Source organism: Podarcis filfolensis (genome assembly GCF_964270895.1).
Source record: "Podarcis filfolensis genome assembly, chromosome: 12".
Classification (NCBI taxonomy): domain Eukaryota; kingdom Metazoa; phylum Chordata; class Lepidosauria; order Squamata; family Lacertidae; genus Podarcis; species Podarcis filfolensis.
The window spans coordinates 34,131,732-34,143,068 of record NC_139614.1 but is presented as its reverse complement, the minus strand read 5'-3'; the positions used below and the strand labels follow the sequence as shown (position 1 = coordinate 34,143,068).

General features: G+C 44.4%; 2 long non-coding RNA genes across 2 annotated transcripts; both read left to right on the top strand.

Moving 5' to 3' along the window:
• Positions 1 to 1,149: 1,149 nt before the first annotated feature.
• On the top strand, positions 1,150 to 3,206 carry LOC310746434. The gene is made up of 3 exons (XR_014540711.1): positions 1,150 to 1,471; positions 1,959 to 2,164; positions 3,093 to 3,206. It is a non-coding gene; the product is annotated as an uncharacterized lncRNA (long non-coding RNA).
• Positions 3,207 to 6,955: 3,749 nt separating this feature from the next.
• On the top strand, positions 6,956 to 9,583 carry LOC310745327. Its single transcript, XR_014540082.1, has 3 exons — positions 6,956 to 7,114; positions 8,525 to 8,706; positions 9,341 to 9,583. It is a non-coding gene; the product is annotated as an uncharacterized lncRNA (long non-coding RNA).
• The last annotated feature ends 1,754 nt before the right edge of the window (positions 9,584 to 11,337 follow it).

The following is an 11,337-nucleotide window of genomic DNA, read 5'->3' as shown; positions in this document are numbered from 1 at the left end:
CGCTGTTCCCCCTATATCTTTTGATCGATTGCTTTGTGGTCACGTTCATTAGACAGTCTAATTTGAACCACAATTAGATTTTATCTTTTTAAAAGATAAAGCAGATTCCCAAGTCATTAATTAAAAGACCTGACTCAAGTAGGCCGCAAGATGGATGTTACGCTCCTCCACTGATGACCCAGCTCAGCAAAACAGAACACTTTAGCTTTGAGAAGCAAATACTCTCAAACTAATTGAATGCAAACTTTTGCTGTGCACTAGGAAGGAGAAAATCCTCTCCAAAACATTCACAAACCCACACCTTTTGGTCTTGTTGCAATCCACCTGTATGACTTTCTGGACACTATTGTATGTTGAGACAACCTGAGACAGATTGGATTAAAAAACAGAGAGATGTTTGGCTTTAAACATTATTTGAAGTGCCTTCGCTGAAATGCATGTGTGGCTTCTGCAATCAGCTTGCAAAACTTTTTAGCATGGAGGAAAGGCACAGATCGCAGATGTTGAATATGCCCTGATTCTGGACCATAATAGCTTTGCCACAGTGCTTCATGCCCTGGTAACCTCATGTCTTGACTACTGTAATACAGTCTACGTGGGGCTTCCCTTGAAGTTGGTTTGGAAATTGTAGCTGGTGCAGAATGCTGCTGAGAGGTGCTCCTGCATGCATCCATTTAACATTTGTTCTATGGGATCTGTGCTGGCTGGCTGCCTATATGTTGCCAGCCACAATTTTATGTTTTTACTTACAAAGCCCTGAGCAACCTGAGACTGATGTATATTATTATTATTATTATTATTATTATTATTATTATTATTATTACTTATTAAATTTATTAGGTGCTTTCTTGCCATGTCAGTTCAAAGCGATTTACAATATGTTAAGTAAAACTCCCCAAAACAAACATAATAAAACTTGCATTTTAAAAAACCCCTACATTAAAACATCCCACCCACAGGAAAAAGCTGTAGATAGTTAAAAGCATGGTTAAAAAGGAATTTTGTTTGCCTGGCACCTGAAAATATCAAATCAAAACTTTATTGCGGTCCAAAGACCCACAAAACAGCTTCAAAACTAGATACAGTTAAAATAACCAGACAGACAGATGAAAGAAACCAAGGCAATCTTTTTGTTTTATCTAGGGCATAATGGTCTTTGTTTCTTATAACCTCCAAAAGAAACTTTGCCATGGCCAGTGTAATATCATTTGACCTGTCTTCCAAAAGATATTTAATATGGGAGGCTTCAGATTTTCCCGGCAAATTTGCCTGTAAGGGTTTGATCAGTTGATCCCTTGCTTGCTCATATTGCCCACAATGCAGTAGGATATGCTTCATACAATCGACGTCCTGGGAACATAAACAAAGCCTATTCTGATAGGGAATGTAATGACGATGCTTGGTGAGCCACCACTGTCCTCTGGAGGGGGGCACTCAAAGAAGGACCCCAGATGACCATCTCAGAGTCCAGGTCGGTTCATATGGGGAGAGACAGAGCCCTAGAGGTACTGAGGCCCTGGGCTATTTAAGGCTTTATAGGTCAAAACCAGCAGTTTGAATTGGAAACAGGTGGCAAGCAGTTCACAGAGAGCAAGAGGCCTGTGGCACAGTATTGTCTGAGAGCTTCCACGCATGGCCCGCCAGGCTCCAAATACAGGGGAGGGTGGCACCAGGAAGCGGGAAGCACTTAAGGCCTTCCCCCCCTCTAGGTGACCCTCAACTCCCTTTATAGACCAACACAGTGCCTGAGATGGGCAAGAGTGGAGGGCTGGTAACTGTCCCACTTAAACATTTCATTTCATTATGCAGTCATGTGTTTTGTTGTGTTTAAGACACTTATTGGAAACCATCCTGGGATTACCCTGTAATGAAGGCTGGTCTATAAATAAATTGGGTTAATAATTTAGTTATTAAAGTGGGTTTATGATGAATAAATAATAGTTCGGATTTTCCTTTAGGTGTTACAGGAAGCACTGCTGGCAGAATGAAAGAACGATGCCCCAATCAGCTGACAGCACTCCTGCAATAATGTCCAAAGCTGTTCTTTTCTAGTTTAATACAGCCATGCTGACTGGTGTCTACTTATCACAGGAGTGGGGAACTGCATCCATTCAGCAACCTGGCTCTTTATCTCTCCCACCCTGCAACATACCAAGTGTGAGAGGTGAGTGGGTGGGTCATTGTCCTGTCAATCACCTGATGTCACAATGATGTCAGGTGACCCTTTCCCCCTTTGTCAAACCAGACCGGCAGTTCCTGCAAAACTCACTGGGCTTCATCCTTACCTACCCCACACTGCAGGTATGGGGCAAAACCAGCTGTGTTTCATTTAGATAATGCAGTCAGATATTTTTCTTAGTGGGATATAACCTGTTCACATCGGAAGTTATTTTTGAGAAGTATCATTTCTCATTTAAGAAGCTTAATTTTCCACACTTGCTAGCAGTTCGAAAGCATGGCGGTGCAAGTAGATAAATAGGTGCCGCTGCGGCGGGGAGGTAAATGGCATTTCCATGTGCTCTGGTTTCCATCACAGTATCCTGTTGTGCCAGAAGCGGTTTAGTCATGCTGGCCACACGACCCAGAAAGCTGTTTGTGTACAAACGCCAGCTCCCTCGGCCTGAAAGCTGAGATGAGCGCCGCAACCCCACAGTCGCCTTTGACTGGACTTAACCGTCCAGGGGTCCTTTACCCCTTTTTACCTTTTTACGATGCTCACAACAGTCATAGAAACACTTCCCTGTGGGAGAACGAGGTGATACTGTGCTCACTGTACTCACCCAACTAAAACAACAACTACCACCTGAAGGTTTGGCATCCATTGAGCGGGAGGGTAAAAGCTCCTTTGTAGAGCACTTGCTTTTCATGCAGAAGGTGCCAAGTTCAATGCCCCTTACCTGAAAGTGCTACCAATCAGTGTTGAGAATATGGAACTAGATGGACCCATGATGTGACTCATTATGAGGCAGCGCAGTATAAGAACAGGCAGAAATATGGATACTTCCAACCTGGAGAATCCAGCTGTTTTGTTCTTGAGCTGCTCCCCCCCCCAATACAACACTAGAATCCACCTTCATCTGGTGTCTTTTCAGATTCCTTTCCTTCTCCATCAATTTGAAATAACGAGGCGTCTCTCCGGAAACTTAAATGCTAAGGAAAGGCTGCCTGTCGCCACCGGGGAAGAGCAGATATTGTCGCGTTATCCATTCCTGCAGTGACATCAGCCGCCTTCATGTGTAGCCACAGATGCTTGCACAGCTGCAACAGAGCTAATGCAGACATGGGCAATGAGATTGTTTGTCCCTCATAGAATGTTTACCGTATAGACAATGGAAATACACGTGAGAATCTATTTGCTTTTTGTTCAGTTTCATTAAAACTATGGCATAGGCATTAACTGATATTAATCTGTGCAATTAACAGCATTACGAGCAGGAAGGGAAGTGGACGAGAAAGGAGATCCCCTCTCTCCCAAATGAGTATTTGGCCTCTCACAGAGGCTTCTGTTTATTTATTTATAGAAGTATTTGCACACTTTACATAAAGGTATTTACATATCAGAGTGGTGTGCAGCAACAGAAAAAAACATTATTTAATAAAAGAAACATTGAAAGCAGGACAGAATCATGAAAACTACTGGCTACTAGGTCTGCCCTAATGCCAGGAAGTTGCAGGAGTCAGGAGAATGTCAAAGGCTGTGTTTATGTCAACAGGACAGCAACTCAACCTAGCAGCTTGGACTTGCTACCCAAGCAAGACGAGGGGTTGAACTCATTCCCCCTAAGCTATGGAGGTACATACACCCAGAGATGGGAGAGGACATTATTATTATTATTATTATTATTATTATTATTATTATTATTATTTATAACCCACCTATCTGGCTGGGTTTCCCCAGCCACTCTGGGTGGCTTCCAACAAAATATTAAAATACAGTAGTCTGTCAAACATTAAAAGCTTCCCTAAACAGGGCTGCCTTCAGATGTCTCTTAAAAGTCTGGTAGTTGTTGTTCTCTTTGACATCTGGTGGGAGGGCGTTCCACAGGGTGGGTGCCACTATTGAGAAGGCCCTCTGCTTGGTTCCCTGTAACTTTACTTCTCACAGTGCGGGAACCTCCAGAAGGCCCTTGGAGCTGGACCTCAGTGTCCAGGCTGAGTGATGGGGTTGGAGACGCTCCTTCAGGTATACTGGGCTGAGGCCGTTTAGGGCTTTAAAGGTCAGCACCAACACTTTGAATTGTGATTGGAAACATACTCGGAGCAAATGTAGGTCTTTCAGGAACAGTGTTATAGGGTCTCGGCGGCCACTCCCAGTCACCAGTCTAGCTGCCACATTCTGGATTAGTTGTAGCTTTTGGGTTACCTTCAAAGGTAGCCCCACATGCACAGCATGCACCACTCTGGCGAGACAGTCTGCAGGCAGATAGGGTCTCAGCCTGCGTACCAGATGGAGCTGGTAAACAGCTGCCCTGGACACAGAATTGACCTGTGCCTCCATGGACAGCTGCAAGTCCAAAATGACTCCCAGGCTGCGCATCTGGTCCTTCAGGGGCACAATTACCCCATTCAGGACCAGGAAGTCCTCCATACCTGCCTGCCTCCTGTCCCCCCAAAACAGTACTTCTGTCTTGTCACGATTCAACCTCAATCTGTTAGCTGCCACCCATCCTCCAACCAGACACTCACACAGGCACTTTGAATTACAGAGCAGACATGTCCCTTAAGAGACAGGCCATTCACACTACATCCATGAGGAGGGGAGTCTCCCTGCTGCGGAGGCCGTCCACTTTTCAACTTATGGGACACTGATGCGGTGAAGGGGGCCAGAGAGGGTGCCCCCCTGCTTTCCTTGTGAGAATTAAGAGTCATGCGAGTAAAATAAACACCCAAAACAGAGCTTGCGAACAGTGGCGTAGCGTGGGGGTGCAGGGGGGGCCGGCCGCACCGGGCACAACATCTGGGGGGGCACGCTCGCACTCGCAGCTCTCTGCCCCCTGCTAAAATCCACGGGTTAGGGGGCGCAAATTACTTGCCCCGGGTGCTGACAACCCACGCTACGCCACTGCTTGCGAAGAAGCAGAGATTGGTAGCAGTTTAAGCTGAGCTGGCATTTGTCTCCTTACCACCACTGAGCGTTGCTATCTGCTTGCTGATCAGACAGATGTACTCCTCCCAATTGATCATTTTTAACATTGGATTTGGAACAACAAGTTGCCCTATTTAGAGAGAGAGAGAGAGCACAAACAAACAAAGAAAGAAACAAACAAATATGCATTAGACCGACCAGTTTGCATTAGTGTGAGAGTAAGCAACTCCAATGTGTTTCTATTTATCACCATTTGCTGTAATTGGACACCATTCATTTCCTTCATCAGCTGATTCCTTTCCATTATTTCTTCTCAAAGAGGACTGCAATCAGCATTAGTTGGTGGGAATTTTGCTTGCCTGGAAGCTTTTGTTAAAGAGATGGGGGGGACGGGGACGGGCGACCATCATTGGGTATGCACACTAGAGAGGTAGTGTTTGCTTCCACAGTTATAACCCTTTTGCCTTTCAAAATGGTTCATTATCCTTATTGATACAAGGAGGGAGGGCCTACGTTTTGTACTACAAAAAACCGGAAGGCATCTAAGTATAGGATTTCAAACATGTGCTTCTGGATCCCTAGATACATTCTCTCATATTGTGATGGGAAAGGACCAAACCACCACTCTTATTATCTGTCCTGCAGTGGGATTTAAGGGCACCCATCAAACCTGCTATGGGTTTTGGAATGTTGTTTATTTGCTACTCATTTTGCATTATGGTTCCTGACATCAAGAAGCAGGTTTTCATCTGTATTTGGATACCATCTGGACTTCATTTGGAATCAAATATAATGCTTAGCATTTGGGCCATTCTCACCCCTCAAAATCAGAGAAAACACTTCACACACACAAACACACCGTCTATATGCAGGTCACACAAATCTCAGCATGTGCATCTGTACAGTTACCTTCAGGGGGAGTGTCTCAATCCAGCCCACAAGCCATTTATATACAAAGTGAGTGTGCAAAGGAGGGGAAATCATGGCTGAGTCTTGCAATATGGATGGGGTGGATAACCTCTGCCTAAATCATGGGTAGGCAGACTAAGGCCTGGGGACTGGATCTGGCCCAATTGCCTTCTAAATCCGCCCCACGGACAGTCCAGGAATCAGCATGTTTTTACATGAGTAGAATATGTACTTTTATTTAAAATGCATCTCTGGGTTATTTGTGGGGCATAGGAATTCGTTCATCTTTTATTTTCTTTTTCAAAATATAGTCCGGCCCCCCACAAGGTCTGAGGGACAGTGGACCACCCCCCTGCTGAAAAGGTTTGCTGAATCCTGGTAAATTTACACTAGGGTGTGGGAGACCAAAGGGAAAGAAGGATGAGAGAGGGGGAACCAGAATGGGTGGAGAAATGAAATAGTGACAGGGAATTACACAATTCCCTGCATAAGAGCACTCTCCCCTCCCATGGTTTTCTGCAACTGGTGATCTACCCCTCTCTCAGCAGCCCACCAGGTTTGGAGGAGGAAGGAGAGAGGGGGCAGGAGAGACGGAGAATGAGAAAGAGACAAAGGGGAAAAATGGAAAGTGAAAGGGAGTGGCCCATCCACCTTCGTTCTGGCCCCGCCCACTGCTGACTTGCATCCTCCAACAGATTGCCCCCAAGGGAATGTGGCTCTCAGCAGAAACTTCCTCACCCTTGTGCTACAGGAGCCATTAAAATAACAACAGCAACACAAAACGATTGGACTTCTTGTCTTCTCAGCTGGCACAATGTCGCTCTCCAAGCAACACAATGTGATCTTCCCCAAGGGGGCTGTAAGAAATATTTCTAAGGCCTGAGACGTGGTTAGGCGTGACCTTCTTTTTAAAACGGTCTTTCCTGACATCTTCTCTTATATGTGCTTGTTTCAGATCTGAGGAATGAGCTGCATTGATCCTAGTTCTGGAGATCAGTCAGAGTAGTAAACAACAAGGCTCGGTGATTTATGACCAGGCCGACTGATAGTACCTTAGAGATGCCTAACCACCTTCAGCTTAAGAGCTGGCTTCAGGAATGTGGAACTTAAACATTTCAGGTAGCGTTCCTTCAAGCCACTCACATCTGCAAAGTGAGAAAAGATTTCAGGCAGATCAATAAGAAAGGACTCTGATAGCTAACCAGCCACCCAGCTGGTGATAAGGTCTGTACTGCATTGGCAAACCGGCAGACTTCTAGCAACATTCAATGGCTGCAAATCCAAGGCAGCAGTTTTGTTCTGTCTCTACGAAAAAGTATTCTCTAGACTGCAGGTCAAGGAAATGTTTCTTCTAGCACTGATCTGCATATGCAGTACAATCAGTACTCTTGGAATTATCTCCCAAACAGCAGAAGAGTCCCAATTTGCAAGGGTTTCCAGGAGAATAAAATGTGTTGAAATTCCATTAGGGATTCCCTGTGACGAGGGAGTGGTTGGTACACCACTCTGAGAATTATTGCTCTGGGTGTGGAATTGGGGGATCTCCTAACAACTCTTGGCACCCTGAACAAACTACATCTCCCAGAATTCTTGGGGGAATGTCATGACTGCTTAAAGTGGTATGATACTACTTTAAATGTATGGTGTGGATGGGGACTAAGATAAATAGGGCTGTGTCATACACATTTAAAACACACACTGTTAAGTTGTGGGTGAACATATCAGACAACACAGCAATTCTTCAAACAGCTCTTGTTTATTCACAGGCCAGAACTGAACTGAACTGAAGGGTTCAGTCAGCCTGCTTATATAGAGCTCCAGTACAACGTTACTGTAACAACTTTCTAAAACTATCCAATCACTGAACATCACTTTCGATCCCTTATTTGCATAACTATCTACAGTATCCCCCTGCTGGCCCAGGGTGAGAACTTCAGTACATAACACACACATCCCTCCAAGAATCCTGGGAACTATGGCTTACCCCATACGGAGCTACACTTAACAAACCACAGCTCCCAGAATTATTTGGGTGTAGAATGTGCTTTAAATGTATGGTGTGTATGCAGCCTAAGTCTGGGCTGTAATTCTTCTGGGGTGATCACAGGGCAGGGAAAAGCTTGTGAGCAATCGATCAGCAATCCAAAAGATTTGCACACCTGGATCTGCTTGATTTTGGCTTCCTTCCACTGCTTTCCCTCTAAAGCTCCCTTTGGAAGGAAGGCGCTCTCCCGCCCTCCCGATCTAGAACCAAGGCTGCAAAAAAGAGGCCGTTAGGTAAATCTCCGCACGTTCATTAAACAATATTTGTGCCGAGCGCTTAAATATCCCAGCGACGCTCCTTTCCTTTCAAGTTCCCTGTCGAATGGCCGGTGAAATCTGAAACGGGCTGAGCGTCAGGGCGCTGTATTTAAAACGTACATTTTAAATAAATTAATAAATGGCTTCTTATAAATAATGGAATGTAATTAAACTCTACATTCTATCAGGCATTCATACACTTATAAATATTTATACTGGAATTTTCAGCGCGCACTTGAAAAGAGACTCGCGTCGAGATGAGCAACTTCAACAGCCTCCGGAATATTTCCCTGGGCCATGCTGCCGACGGAGCTCTTCCGTGCAAACATCGATGATGATAACATATACGTTCAAGTGCAGGAAGGTCTTCAGACTGTGGATGGTGGGCATTATCCTTCCAGCCTTGAATCGTAAGTCTCTTTGCATGATTTTCCTGTCGAACAGTTAGTCCCCGCACCACAGGGATATAACTTAAAAGCGCATGAGCATCCAGAAATATGAATGATTTTTCCAAAGCAAAGTTAATATAGATGTTTTCTGACCAAAAAGGAAGACTCCACAGGATGCTGCCTGAGTGCTGGAAGGAAGACCTGATCCCTGCTACAAGGCCAATTCCCACCTGGCCACACTCACCCTGAACAGCTAAAAGAGGCTCTTGGGAGACCAGAGGAACAGGGCTGGAACAACTCTTGGGCCGGGGCAACTGGCTAAAATGTTTTAAAATGTTTTAAATGGTTCTAATTTTGGCTCGTCTGTTTCATTTTTGTCGGGTTGGTGTTGGTTAAATGTTTAGTTGGGCTTGGTGGTTACTTTAATTTGGGTATAGCTGTAAACTTATTATTGTTATTATCATCGTTATTGGTTTTTTATATTGATTTATTGGTTTGTTTGTTGCTTGTATAGGATATCTTATTTTTTAATGTTTGATGTTTGGTTGTGGTTTATATGTTGCCCAGAGTGGCTGGGAAAACCCAGCCAGATGGGTGGGATATAGATTTATTATTATTATTATTATTATTATTATTATTATTATTATTATTACAGGTTATGCCCAAGTCAAAGAGGCATCATCATTGTTATAATCTATCTGAACCACTCTGAAACTGCTCTGATCCATTCTTTCCACCATTTATGGGCCGCTTCACAATGTTGCCACACGCTTCTCTTCCTGAGAGAAGTGACCTCCAGTAGGAACAACTGTTAGAAGACTTCAGCTCATTTGCATTCATAAACTTCACGGCTTGAATGAATGCGCTAGACGCCAAATCACAGCTTGCAGCACCTATATCCTACTACTGAGCGTAATTGCAGACTGAATAAAGGCTAACTAAAATCCATATGGTATGGAGGAGCTACCGTTAGGTGATCCGTCTGGCCAAAGATGTGAAGATCGGTCCACAGTAGATGGGCTTGCACCCTTTGCTGCTACTGCAGTTTGAACTTCTACCTCCCAATGTGGCCTTTTTGCTGAAAAATGCATGCTGTTCACCACTCTGTAGCAGTAAGTTCCAAGAAGGAGATTTCAGATCATGCTATCTTGAAAGAACTGCATTAGCAGTGTTGTGTAGTCTTGTGGGCTGGCTGTGTGTCCCGTCCCCCTCCGCCAATGTATTTGGTAGCCATGCCCATCCACTATGTGCACATTCAGATAGCATGTGGAAAGGTCACTACACATAAACAGTTCCTCCATCTGAGCAGGAATGGAAACTCTATGTAAGGGCTGGGGAACCTTCGGCCCTCCAGATGTTGTTGAACTGCAATTCCCATCATCTCTAGCCAGCAGGGTCAACTGTTAGGGATTATGGGAGTTGTACAGTGGTACCTCGGGTTAAGTACTTAATTCATTCCAGAGGTCCGTTCTTATCCTGAAACTGTTCTTAACCTGAAGCACCACTTTAGCTAATGGGGCCTCCTGCTGCTGCCACGCCGCCGGAGCACAATTTCTGTTCTCATCCTGAAGCAAAATTCTTAACCCGAGATGCTATTTCTGGGTTAGCGGAGTCTGTAACCTGAAGCGTCTGTAACCTGAAGCGTATGTAACCCGAGGTACCACTGTTGTCCATTTAGAGAGCTCCCCAGTCCTGTCCTGCGTGAATACTTTGATATTATGTCTGTAGATACTTTTCACATGCTGGCATAACACATGGTGGGAAGGGGTAAGTCTAGCCTCTGCCCCCACAACACCCACAACCCATTCTTTCAATGAATGGGGGGGGGGGGTTTCATCTGAGCCTCCAAAAAGCCTTTTTATACTTCAGCAAAGCAAAAAGTTGAACTTACAAAAGCAATCTTTAGTGACATGCTAGGACCCAAAGTAGCTGCTGATTCCACTTCCTCTCCCATTTCATGAACAGTTACAATACAGTTGTTTAAAGTACTGTATATTCATACTAATCCAGTTATTTTTTTCCTGGTTAGCAGGCAAGAGTTTTAAATACAGAGAGAAGTGGTGAATGCTCTTTCCCCTATAGAGTAATGAAATGAGGTAGCCTCTGATTTTGGGAGCCAATGTAGGTTTTCCACCCCCGAGTTTTTCTACCGAAATAGATAATCCACTATTTTTGTTCTGAGACCATTATGTTTATCCTTTGGTTTTAGTGGAGTTGGCATGCTCATAAATCGCCTCTTCCTCTGGCTGTTATTTCTGCCTGGTAAATTATTTTTTTATTCGCTAGACAATAAAAGGTCACTAGAAAAGGAAAAAATATATATATTTCCATCTCGTAAAATAAAGTTAAACAGTATTTAGCATTTATATCTTTCCAGGGTGGTAATCAAAATATGGTTTATTTGACTGAATGAAGACCTATGATACTGAAAGAGATAAATCCAATGACTCATTTTAGCAAAGCAAGATAAATCTTCAGCAATGTCATGCGGGCAGCCGTGGAAGACCAATGCCAAACTGTACACAGGTCTGTGCAGAAGTGGCAAGAGTTTTGGAGGGTGGCCAGCAGTTAATGATGAATGGAGTCAGGAGTGCCAACTTGGCCCCAAGACCATGGGTGCCCTTGGCCATGGGTGCCATGCAGCGTCCATGG